General features: G+C 40.7%; 1 protein-coding gene across 1 annotated transcript in view; it reads right to left on the bottom strand.

Moving 5' to 3' along the window:
- The window catches only part of LOC144372805 (transport and Golgi organization protein 1 homolog), a 173,988-nt gene that overhangs the window by 77,811 nt on the left and 83,396 nt on the right, over positions 1–12,781 (bottom strand). Inside the window, exons 6-7 of the mRNA XM_078036047.1 lie at positions 6,223–6,337; positions 5,284–5,437 (exon numbers count right to left, since the gene is read on the bottom strand). The gene's annotated coding sequence lies outside the window, so the exon portion shown is untranslated. The remainder of the gene's footprint in view (positions 1–5,283; positions 5,438–6,222; positions 6,338–12,781) is intronic.

The following is a 12,781-nucleotide window of genomic DNA, read 5'->3' as shown; positions in this document are numbered from 1 at the left end:
ACAATAAGTGTTGGCGAGGATGTGGGAGAAAAAGGCACACTCATACACTGCTGATAGGACTGCAAATTGGTGCAGCCAATATGGAAAGCAGTATGGAGATTCCTTGGAAAATTGAGAATGGAACCACCATCTGACCCAGCTGTCCATCTCCTCAATCTATATCCAAAGGACTTAAAAACAGTATACTACAGGACACAGATGCATCAATGTTTACAGCAGCACAATTCACAATAGCTAAACTGTGGGACCAACCTAGATGCCCTTCAATAGATGAATGGATTAAAAACTGTGGGGGGGGGGTGTGTGTGTGTGTATGTGTGTATACACACACATACACACACATACAATGGAATATTACTCAGCAATAGAAGAAAATAAAATCATGGCATTTGCAGGTAAATGGATGGAGTTAGAAAAGATAATGCTAAGTTAGCCAATCCCAAAAAACCAAATGCTGAATGTTTTCTTTGATATAAGGAGGCTGATTCATAGTGGGATAGAGAGTGGGAGATGGGAGGAACAACAAGCTCTAGATAGGGCAGAGGGGTTGGAGGGGAAGGGAGGAGGCATGAGGTTATTAATGATGGTGGAATGTGATAATTATTATCCAAAGTACAGGTATGAATACAGGAACTGGGTGTGAATATACTGTGTATACAATCAGAGATATGGAAAATTGTGCTCTATATGTATAAGAATTATAATGCTTTCTGCTGTCATATATGAATAAAAATGTTTTAAAAGGTCCGTAAAACCCTCTCACACCAGCCCATACTGACTCCCTCTTGCTGATACAGGAGAACAGTCATTTTAAAAATAATCATGAGAAACAAAAAAAACCCTTTCAAGTCTGAAATTCAAATATTTCAGAACAGAAAATGGACAAAAAGATAAATATTGGGGCTAGGGTTGTAGTTCAGTGGCAGAGTGCTTACTCAGCATGTGTGAGGCACTGGGCTCGATCCTTAGCCACCACATTAAAAAAATAAAATAAGGGCATGCTGTCTATCTACAACTAAATTTTATATATATATATATGAGTGAGAGAGAGAGAGAGAGAGAGAGAGAGAGAGAGAGAGAGAGAGAGAGAGAGAGAGAGAAGGGGGGGACACCAAATTTGAGAAAAAAGAAAAAGGAAGACAAAATGATCTCCTACACCTCATGGGTCTTTTTTTTTTTTAATATGTATTTTTTTAGTTGAAGTTGGACACAATGCCTTTATTTTTACTTTTGTTTTTATGTGGTGCTGAGGATTGAACCCAGGCCCTTGCACGTGTGAGGTGAGTGCTCTACCGCTGAGCCACCACCCCAGCCCCCCACCTCATGGGTCTTAAACGACCTAAAGCACATGACATAGTCAGTACTGTTGATGAACACAATAAATGTCCATAAATATCAGTTGCAATTTAAAAAACATTCTACTATTGAGAAGAGGAATCACTGTGCAAAGCACCATCATAAAGATAGGAGGTTTACCAAATAAACTCCAGAGAAGATGTCTGCGTCAAGGGAGAAAAGGTTCAAATTTAATCCTTGAGACTGACAGGACCATAAACATTAATATCATCACTTGGATTCAAAGTCCAGCTTCAAGGGAACAAGGATTACTCTGGCAGTTCTTGGACCAGGAAGCCTTAAGAATGTCATCAGATGACTACAGGGCTGGGTAGGAAAGAAAGGTCCCAGAGCAGGACACAGGACTTCCCGTGGGGACGCATCTCACTCACACCCTACCTTGAGGTGATGGAGTCACTGGCTCACCTAACCCCAACTCACTTCCTTCCTCCTGCTCTCTGATCCCTCCTCCAGCTGAAGGCAGGGCATCAGAGGCCCACTGGCTATTCTCTGTCTCTCCCAGGATGGACTCCAGGTCTACCTCCTCCAGGGTGCTCCCCTCAGAGGACAGCAGTTTATCCAAGCCAAATTTCAGTATGTCACTCAACTTGAATGAAGAAAACGAGAGACCCAGTTAGTTCTCATGAAAACACAGATGAGGATGTGTGACTTGCTAAGTGTCTAAATGATACCAGGTAATTCTTTCCCTGATGGACTTTCTTCTCTTCCATCACAAATGACACCTGCCAGGCTGTTTTGAAGTTGGATGAGGAATAAGCAGAGAGGTGATAAATGATGATCAGAGATGTTGACTTTGACAATTATTTACAATACCAAAAAAAATTTGGGCCTCCAATTTTTTTGAGGAGTGGGGGCAGATAAAATGATTCCAGCATCTTCTATAGCACTTCTCACCAGCAATTTTTACAGGCACTTCCAGCAGTCCTAAGAGAACTCAGAGAACCTGTTGGCTACCTTCTTACCTCTCCCACTGCCAAACTCTTATAAAGAGAAGGTGCCACTGAATACCTCATCTCACCATGAGCTGCCACCTGTCCTTGCCAAGCCGCTTTGATACTACAGTGGTTTATGGGACCCACTTTGGCAAAACCATAACCACCCTGATCACCAGACCCAAAAGCCCTTTCTCAATTTCAATCTCCCTGGATAATCCTGCGGCACTCCCCATCCTGCCCTCTTGCTCCCCCTAGGGAGCCTACTTCCTATGGCTACAGGAACCAGAATCTTAGATAGTGTTACCTGGCTTTCATTTGCTACTTGCAACTCTCCACCTCCCTAAGTACTATCTCTTAGGAATTCTGAACCAATTGGGATCCACATCATGGGACTTCATTTTCATTTTGCCCTTTTAGATTTGGTTAATTATCTCTAGATTGCCTATTCTGTAACTTGGAAACTTTAGCTTGAAAATACCCGAGATGAAAACTATGACAAAAACTAAGCAAAACCATACCTGTTATATTTATATTTAACTTTGGTGTACATATATATAACCAAGCCAAATGGCTTTGGCATTTAGTACCCAAAACAGAAGAAAGCCAAGTATTTATGATGAGGCTCAGTCCATACTGGGACCCTTCCCTCTTCCACTCCTTGGACTATGTCTCCTGGCTTCCCTCGCTACTGCTCACTCACAACATGTCTTTAAGGAACTACCCATTTTTTAAATGAAAACCACTTTATTATAGTAACTAAGAGCATGTAGTTGGAAGTTAAAGAGTGCTCGGATTAGAGTCATGAATCTGATGTTTGGAAAATTTCTTAAGATGGAGGTAAAGACAACGTCTATCTCATTTTTTTGTTATTCTTCTTCTAAAACAACTGGAAAAAGTGCACGTCACACAATGCTTAGCACACAGTACGCATTCAATAAGTGTTCACCGCATCTTTATCTGTTCTCTGTTTCTGTTGTGTTCTCCTTCTAAAACAAGGAACCTGCTTTCCTTTTTCAGAACTTCACTGCTCTATACTGCTTAGATTTATCAAACCAGAACCACGTCTTTTACTATTAGATTCTTTTAATAACTTAAAAAAATGTCCTGCTGTATTTTGAGACAAGGCAGTGACAAGTTATTTATGGTTCCTGGCAACCATAAATAACTCACAGTCTGGTGGGGAGGAAAGAATCAAGACAGAACCAGAGTGTGATTTCTTGCCATGGCTTGGGCAGAAAGTCCCACCGAGGTCCTCTCCACCAGCCCATAGTTTGTACTGGCCCCAGGATCTGGTCCCATGGCAGAGTTTGTGCCTGTGCATTTCACAATGATGTGCTAGCAGCTAATGCCACAGGGAAACCCCTGACTGAATGCCTGGAGCTCCCTCCACTGGGGAAGCATCTCCTCTAACTCCTGACGCCTGTGCCTTCACAACAGCCCATGATGAGCTCCTCTCCCAAGGTCCTGTAAAGAAGTATATTTAGACACCTACAGTGTACACGCACCTCTCTCTCAAGCTTTCACCTTCCATTTGAAATTGCCTCTTCAATAGTGTGAAAATAAAATGCATAGCCTGCCCGGCCACCATGACAGATGAGCATGCAGAAGACTCAAAACACAAAAGGCCAAAGACTCCAGTTACTCTCTAAGATAAACTAAAGTCAAGCAAACAAACAAAACCTAGGGTTCTTCTTTCGGGTTCTAGTACCCCCAAATCTGTGACCCTTTCCTGCAGGTGAGTGACTCCCTAACAAAAATAGCGCTTTCCCTGTCTGCAATGCTGATGTGTAAAGATACAGATGTGAGAAAACTGCCATTTTTAAACTCATGCTTGGGCTAGTTGTAAATTTGATGATTCTGCTTGTAATACTGTGTAATTTTTTCCCTTTCATATACCTCTTGAATTTTTTGTTTGATAAGCTGATCCTTTTAAAGCCTGGTTTTTCTTGCAAATTTTTCTAATTCCTTTCTTTTCTGAGTCTCCCTCTAACAATAATGTATATTGATTTTTACTACAAATTCTGTTGACTAAAGCCTACATTATCTTCATCTTTCTAATTTCTATCCCTATCTTCCTACTTTCTACTCTCATCTTTCAGGCTTAAAGGCTTAAAGCCATCTTGGAACTTGCTCTCTCTCACTGCCTGCCTCAAAACAATAGCCAACTCCTGTCATTTCTCTGCAGTTTCCTACAGCAGACTTTCCCACAGCTACTACCTTTTCTCAGACATTTATTACTCTCTTCATGCTTGAATCATACTAGATACTAGGGGTTGATCTCTCTGCATCTAATCCCTCAGAAGGACTTGGGGTATATTATAATATAGGTTCAATTTTATCTCAAAGGCTGCTGCTAAGGAATAACTCTAAACCTCCTACCAAAAGAGAGTTCTCTAGGATATTCTAAGACAGCATTTGACTCCCATCTAATTTTTCCTTCTTCAACAAATTAACTCTAGTGCTTTCATCCCTATATCCTATGGCATAATTTTGAATTCCTAATCTTGTTCACTCATCTCTGAGTATGGAATGAGTACTGTAAGTCACTACTCAAAGCGTCTGGGATTAAAGAGGAGCTATGGAACTAATCATCACTGATTGAAAAAAAAGGGAAGAAAAAAAAAGAACTTAAACAAATTCTCTCTGAGGTAACTCGTGGCACACTCATCTTTAGAAGCCATAAAGAGATTAGATCCTTGATGTTCAGTTACATGCTCAAAGTCATACATCCAATAAGGGATAAGATGTGAATTTCAATCCAAGTTAGATGGTTCAAAGCTCATTCTCTTTATTGTATTTTCTCCACCTTTAAATGCCACCCTCATTTTTAGCTTGTATGGCACCTTGCATGTAGTTAGGTAAGAATTAGGCCAATGAAAAAAATGTGTAATTTGCAACAATGGGTGGTTAATGCTGGTCCTTTTTATTTGCATTCTCATCCAAAGATAGTACTGGTTATAAATCATGAGACTCTAAAAAGAACACATTTTACCTGGAGGTCAGGATCAGCCAAAGGTTTCTGGGCTCCCAGAGTAAAATGGTCTCTTTCTATGATCGTGTTGGTGAGCTGCAGTTTGGAGGCTGCTTTCCTATAAACTATTTCTTCCACAGTGTCTCGGCCAATCAGCCGGATCACTTTCACAGCCCTGTACGGGAGTCAAATGAGAGCAGTGTTTGAAGTCTGCAAAGCTGGGGAAAAAAGCATGCCAGGAAAATACACCCAAAAGGAAGCAAAACCAAATGCCACATTCAGGGAACAATGAAAAGGACACTGCTCATTGGGACCTGAGCATTTGTTAGAGAAATCTGGCCTCAACTTCTTCCTGAACTTTTCCCCAAAAGAGGAAGAGGAAGGAAGATGAAGTGACCACTATTGGGCCTTCATCTGTAGCCAGGATAACCCCTGGCAGGCATGTTACCTCAAGTCAAAGGGTAGCTGAACACAACTTTGTTTCCTCTTTGTGATACTGTGAATCCAACCCAGGAGAGCTTTACCATGAAGTTATAATCCTAGCCTTAAAAAAAAAAGTTTTGAGACAGGGTTTAGGTAAGTTGCAAGGTTGGCTTTAAACTTGATCTTCCTGCTTGAGTCTCCCATGCTGATAATGATTACAGGCATGTGCACCCACTGGCTTTAACTTCATTTTTAAACTGAAATTTAGTTCATGAGAAACTTGAACTAAATAAATTCTAAGTTTCTTCTAATCATTTTGGAATTTAACTGTTCTTTTCAACAAAGTGAGTCTGAACTGATCATGGGACCACTTATCCCCCAACATAACTCTACAAGCCAGCAGCACAACGGGGTTCAAACCCAGTGGACTCTAACTCCAACGTGGCACTGTTGTCAGGACTACACGGTCCACCTTCCTCCCCAATCCACAGCTGCAAGCCAACAGAGCAGAAAGGTGCCAATGACTAACTCACTCACTTGTTCTGGCCAATTCGGTGAGCTCTGGCAGCTGCCCGCAAGTCATTTTGAGGATTAAAATCACTGTCAGAAAAAATAACAGTATCTGCTGCTTTTAAGTTCATGCCAACTCCACCTGAAAACCATACAAAAAAGGAGCATGATCAGCAACACACAAATAAGGAACTAGAAAACACACAAGGCAGGACTGGGTCCTACTGAAAATCTGAAATCAGTCCACCTGACTGGTTTCATCCTTCAAACTGAAATTTCTGCCCCAAACTTCAGGTTTTGACCACCCTACAGTGGTCAAAAGTGCTACCTCACCTTTCATTGCGTGAACTGGGAAAATTTAATTATCAAATATAACAGAATGAGAGGTAAGCAGAAGAAAAGGAGGCTTAAGTTAATTGCACGAAGACATTTAATATTTGTTTGAAAACCTTGATTGGATTTTGCTTCAAACAGTCTGTGAATAAGGACACAAGTTCTTTCAGAAAACAGCTCCCAAAATAAGAGGTCTGGGGGCTGCAGTTGTAGCTCATACAATATGATAGGTCCTAGCTTAAGTAAGTTCTCTCGACTTTGTGATCTTTCATCCAATTTTTAAAAAATTACAGAAATGTCTTAGATGCCAAGGGCAAGGGTGGGAAAAAACAGAAGGTGGTAGACTCTACGGGGGAAAGGGGTAGATTCTCGACTTTCTTCAAAGGAATTCTCAAGAAATTTTATTCTAAGAAGAAACTAGGAAGAAATGAGAAAGAGGCACAGGTGGAAAACAGTTTGATTTTTTTCCTGAAAGGGTAGGTGTATCAGGAAGCCCACGGGCACACAGTTTCAGGGAAGGGAAGAACCAGTCTCACATCATACCATGGGAAGACACTGAGAGCTAAGGTTCTAGAAGAAAACTAGAGAGTTCCCACTGGTCTTTGACTAGGTTCTGAACACACACGCATTTTCTCCTTATTTTTCCATTAAAATGGTGAAATGTTTCATTTGTAAATGGCAAACACAGTAAAATGTTTGCTTTGGCCTATGGGGGAAGAAAACTTCATTTGACAAAGAAAAGAAAATACTCTGAAAATGCTTTGAGATTTAATTAGCAAGTGACCTCACTCAGCACAGCACAGTCATTTGTCAGAAGCTTCCCTGGCTGTCCTTCCCCACCCCATCGCCACCCCTCCAATGCACACACTCTGTGTTATAGTGTGTTTTATGTTACCGAAAGGGCTCTTATATATAAATGTTTCCTTTCAAATACAAATAACTCTGACATGGTTACAGATGTTTAGCTTCCAATTAGCAGTAACCCTACACTCAAGAATGCCCCTCCTTTTGCTCCTGACCTTTTGCAAATGATGATTTCCCAAAGGAATCTGGCATCCATACAGGAGAAAGAATGGAAAGTGGGAAAAGTGCCAGAACTTTCTGCTTTCAGATACCCTATACTAGGGTACTCTCTAAACCCCATAACCTGGTTAAAAAGCAAAACAGAACTGCTCAAAAGGTAATGTAATTGCCAAAGAAGAAAGAAGCCATTTTTTAAAGTAATATTTAATTAAATGACATTAATTATAAAGCAATGATTAAATGTAATTTCAAATTTCCTTCTAGTACAAATTGTTTAAATGGAAGGTTAGATGATAGTTGGATTTACATATATATATATATACACTAAGCAAAAACACATTTCCAGGTTACCATTTTGCAAGCTATTGAGAGGAGGGAGCTGGAGTAGTGAGAAAATTTAGAACCTAGTGACTACCAGGATAAAAAATTGGAACATCTGGGTTTTCACTCTGCTTTGGACACTGAGTTTTTTGAGTTGGCAAGTCCCAGTAACCTCTGAGTCTCAGTCCAGTTGAGAGGCGTGCAGTAATCTACATCCAGCCCTTTGATGTGCTCTCCAGGAAGCGCTCCAAGAAGGTGCTTTGGAAACACAAAGTTGTTTCGATGCACTGTGCCCATGGCTTGCAAAGTGCTAACACACTGCTGAACTGCTGGCCTCTAGGTAGCCCCAAAGAGAGATTTAAAATCATGGGGTAATTCTACATTGTTTTAAAAAGATATGATAATAAACTGATGACATGAAGACAAACAGATTCTTTTTTTGTCCTCTATTAACAATGATGAGGAAGAGTTTCCAGCCTCTGTTTGTGCTGCACTGCTGGGGGTTGAACTCAGGACCTCACACCTGCCAGGCAAGTACCACTGAGCTATATCCCCTGCCCATCTACAGCCTTTCTGAAAAAAAGAATACCCTCCATCTCCCAGACTCCACTTCTTCTGTAAAGTAAAGCAAACAAACTGAGGTCTTGAAGGTCTTATAAACTTTTATCATTGTCTGAAAATCATTTCCTCAATAGCCCTGTGTGTACTCTAAGACCGTTCTGGGCATCTACAAAGCCTACAAGACATGCAGATACTAATGCCTTTCAACTTCTAGTCTCTCACTCCAATAAATTCATTCCATGTTCACTTTATGTATTTATTTAAGATGTGGTTTTGCTATGTTGCCCAGTTTGGCCTTGACCTTCTGGGCTCAAGTGATCCTCTTGCCTCTAGCCGGGAACACAGGCCTGTGCAACCACACCTGGCCCAATGTTCATTTTAATCACATATTTGTTATCCTGGCATTGTGTGACAAGAAAAATGATGTATTTTTAATTACAATACTTGTATTCTGCAATTGTATAGTTCTTGGCAGTTTATGAGATGCCTGTATACCTGTAATCTCTTTACTATGCAACATTCCTGTAGGACAAGAGGGAATTAACAGGTGAAAAATAAGATAAAACTCAGGAAGGTTAGGTAGACCCCCTGCCAGGATGTGTAAGCAGCAGTGCCAAGGACAGAATTGTGATCCATGGCTCCAAGGGAGAGTTCCTTGGCTACCCCAAGCTGTTGCTCACAACAGGAAGTTAAGAAAGCATAAAAGTATCTACCAGATATAAAAACACACGCTCATGCCAGGGGCAGTGGCACTCATCTATAATCCCAGCAGCTTGGGAGGCTGAGGCAGGAGGATCCAAGTTCAAAGCCAGCCTCAGCAACAGCAAGGGACTAAGCAACTCAGTGAGACCCTGTCTCTAAATAAAATACAAAATAGGGCTGGGGATGTGACTCAGTGGTCGAGTGCCCCTGAGTTCAATCCACCTTCCCAAACACATACACACACATTCATTTACAAGAATATGGAAAATCTCTAAATAAGTTCAGTTTTTTATAAACATTTTCAGGATTATGAAAACACACTGGAGCCTAATATAAACTATGGACTTCCTCAAAAGAGAGACTTATGAACATGTATATGTACACACACACACACACACACACACACACACACACACACTTTCCCATATAGTTTATCCAGGTCAAGAATCCCCAGATTCTTTGGCACACACTGGATGGCCACACAGTGTGGCAGTCAGGTGTGTGCTCTATTTCATGTGATATAACAATGGAATTAGGACACTGCTCACGGGGAACCACTAGCTCAGGGAATACATGCTGGTCAAAAATCTGTGGTACCCACAGAGACACACATGCTATGGAGAAGGATAACAAAGGGAAGTGGGAGAGAGAGTTGGAATGGCTTTCTGGAGGAGAGAGTACCAAGGTATATATCATCCTTCCAACCTTTGTACCTAACACTTCAGATACCAGGCAAGTTTAGAATGCAGTATTCTGAGCACAGGAGAACTATTCTGCCGAGACCATTCTAATTTCCCCTTTCACAGGGCGCAGCGGAGTACTTATAAGGTGTTTCCCCTTGTACATTCACCCTTTGAATTGTTCCTTTCCTAAAGAATTCAAAGGTTAAGTGGCTGCAGAGCACCAAAAGTGTTTCTGCCCACCCAACCTATAGGGAGATCCGCTAAGTACCCACAGGAACCTCAGTCTTTGAAAGTCTTAGTTGGTTTCAGGCTCTAGCCAATATCCTCTTCGACTCTTCCTCACTAACATAATTATTAATGCTCCCCTGGTTCCTCCTTAATCCAAGACCCTACCTCCAGTGCTGAGCTTTGATTTTTAGGCTATACTCTCTATATAGTAGAGGTCCCCAAAGTTCAGATGATGATGGACAGGAGCCCCGACTTAATCAAAGTTAGCACTTTGGGAGCTGAGCTGAGTTCAAATAAGCTGTGTCTGACTACCCTCACGATACCTACTGAGGGAATTCAAGAATGCCTGACCATTAATATTTCTCATATGGTATGGCTGCCTGGTTTTGGGGAAATGGTCACCCACTGGCAACCCACAATTGGGATGACCCTTTTGCTGAAGGTAGGGTAAGACTAAGCAGCCTCCTGGTCATACTGCTCATTTTGGTTTTTGTTTGTTTTTTAAAAAAACTTTCTTCCTATATTTATTTTGTCAAGCCAACTACCGTTTAATCTGTAATTCCCTGAACACTTGCAATGAATGTCCTTTCACCCTTGCATCCTTGGGAAACATCTCATCTGAACTCTGCTAAGGAATGACCTCAGAGTCAATCACTGTGCAGGTACTGCACTTGAACAGTTGGCTTTCAGAGCAGGGGAGGACTCATCTACCTTTCCCACAGTATCCCTCGGGCCATCATGTCTACTAGAATGAAATGATCTTGAGAGCAGAAACAGGATCTTCATAGAGCACACAGGACAGGAGTCAAGAACATGTTCTGGAATCCAGCAGACCTAAGTTTAAATCCAAGTCCTACCACTTACTACTGTGTGACCCTGTACAAGCGAGTAAACTTTCTAAATTCTTCATATACCACATAGGGCCTTGTAAAAATTAAATAAGATAAAGCATGTAAAACACAATGCCTATCAGACAGTGATCAAAAAGTGGTAGCTATTATCAAATCTAGTAAGTGGAATAATGTGAAAACTTAAAACCTCCATTAACATATATACACTCTCTCTATTTTTCTCCAGTGTTCTGTCTCAACAACTGTCCAGGAAACAGCCCTGCCTGTACCAAAGAGGCTCTTCATGCTTACTACACCTACCCTTCTCCCTCCTCACCAAATGAGCTGCAACAAGGGGCAGGAAGCTGGGGTTTCTTTGGCACCTACTGACTATTCTCTGGGTTCAGAGTCCAAATCTATTTTCTGTTGATTCTGGTGATATTCCACCAGACTTCTTTTTCATGTGGTTTAAATCTTGTATTGAGGAAAGCATGTGCTTTTAAAAGCATGTGTATATACATATACATGTATAAAAAAGAGAAATACTAAAAAAAATAAGTTTGTATCTAGTGAATGTGAAAAGGCAGTCATTCTCTGTGTTTTGGTACTATTAACCATGTTGCAATTCCGGGCATCCCTAAAACCATTCTCTGCATTCTTGGAGAATACAGCAATGGTCAAGGTTGCCAGATTCTCTACTTGTCCTTCCTAGACCCATTTTCAAATCATCAAAAGATCTACCACCACCTGAACTAATTGCTCCTTTCCTGTAACTCAAAAAAGTTGCATTTACTGTAATTGTGCACTCTGCACAGCTCATGAATTTCCTTATTTAAATATATTTCTTAGAAAAGCAGTGGGTTCAGGACTTTTCAAGTTTGATTTTCTAAAGTCCTTCATTTGGGTATTAAGGGGAAAGTAAGAACAGTAGAGAGTACTGAGCTAAAAACTGTACATCTCCAGAAGTCTGGGTGGAAAGCCTTCTAGATCTAACAAACAAAATAAAGCAAAAATTATTATGCTTTTGGGGCTGGGATTGTGTCTCAGTGGTAGAGCGCTTGCCTAGCACAGGCGGGACCTGGGTTCAATCCCCAGCACCACATAAAAATAAAGGCATTGTGTTGTGTCCATCTACACCTAAAAAAATAAATATTAAAAAACAAAACAAAACAAAAAAAACCTATTATGCTTTTGAGGTAGAATGTTTAGTGTAAATCTCTGGACCTACCAAGTAGCTCAAAAGTAATACTGCTCTTTAAAAATTAAGACTCTTCATCATGTTAAAACCTTTCTAAAGTATACTTTTATGGCAGTGACATTTTATGCTGACAATAATAAGCCATGATAGAATATTTTAAAACTTCAGTGCATGACCAATTGGGACAAGCTAAACAGCAGCCTGGGCCTTAGCAGATGCATGATTTTGAGGCCACCTTGACTCTGGCTCTCAGTTACCAAGGCTTTTGTCCAGGCTGATCTGCCACAGAATATAAATTCTAGGCTATGAAAATGGGAGCTTCCAGGAGCTGGGGAGTGGTTTCCATCACCTTGATATATCTCTCTCTTTTTTAAAAATTAATTTATTTATTTTAATTGGATATATATGACAGAAGAATGCATTTGGATTCATTGTACACAATTGCAACACAACTTCACATTTCTATGGTTATACATAATGTAGCAAGAACTGGGCACAGCACTCAGCCACATAATGTGGCAAGGACACAAGGTCACAGAGATAATGGCTGCTAGCATTCATGCCATTCCTTTTAGTGCAAGAAAATAAAGTAAGGGAATTTTTCCACCAAAGAAAGGGAAAGGTTTACAGTGTGGTAGTTATTTTTAAAAGCTTTTGGAAGAATGTGCTTTAATTATTTAGAATTACAGCCAGGGGCTGGGGGTGTA

Source organism: Ictidomys tridecemlineatus, unplaced genomic scaffold, assembly GCF_052094955.1.
Source record: "Ictidomys tridecemlineatus isolate mIctTri1 unplaced genomic scaffold, mIctTri1.hap1 Scaffold_164, whole genome shotgun sequence".
Classification (NCBI taxonomy): domain Eukaryota; kingdom Metazoa; phylum Chordata; class Mammalia; order Rodentia; family Sciuridae; genus Ictidomys; species Ictidomys tridecemlineatus.
This window is presented reverse-complemented; position numbering and strand designations above follow the sequence as displayed.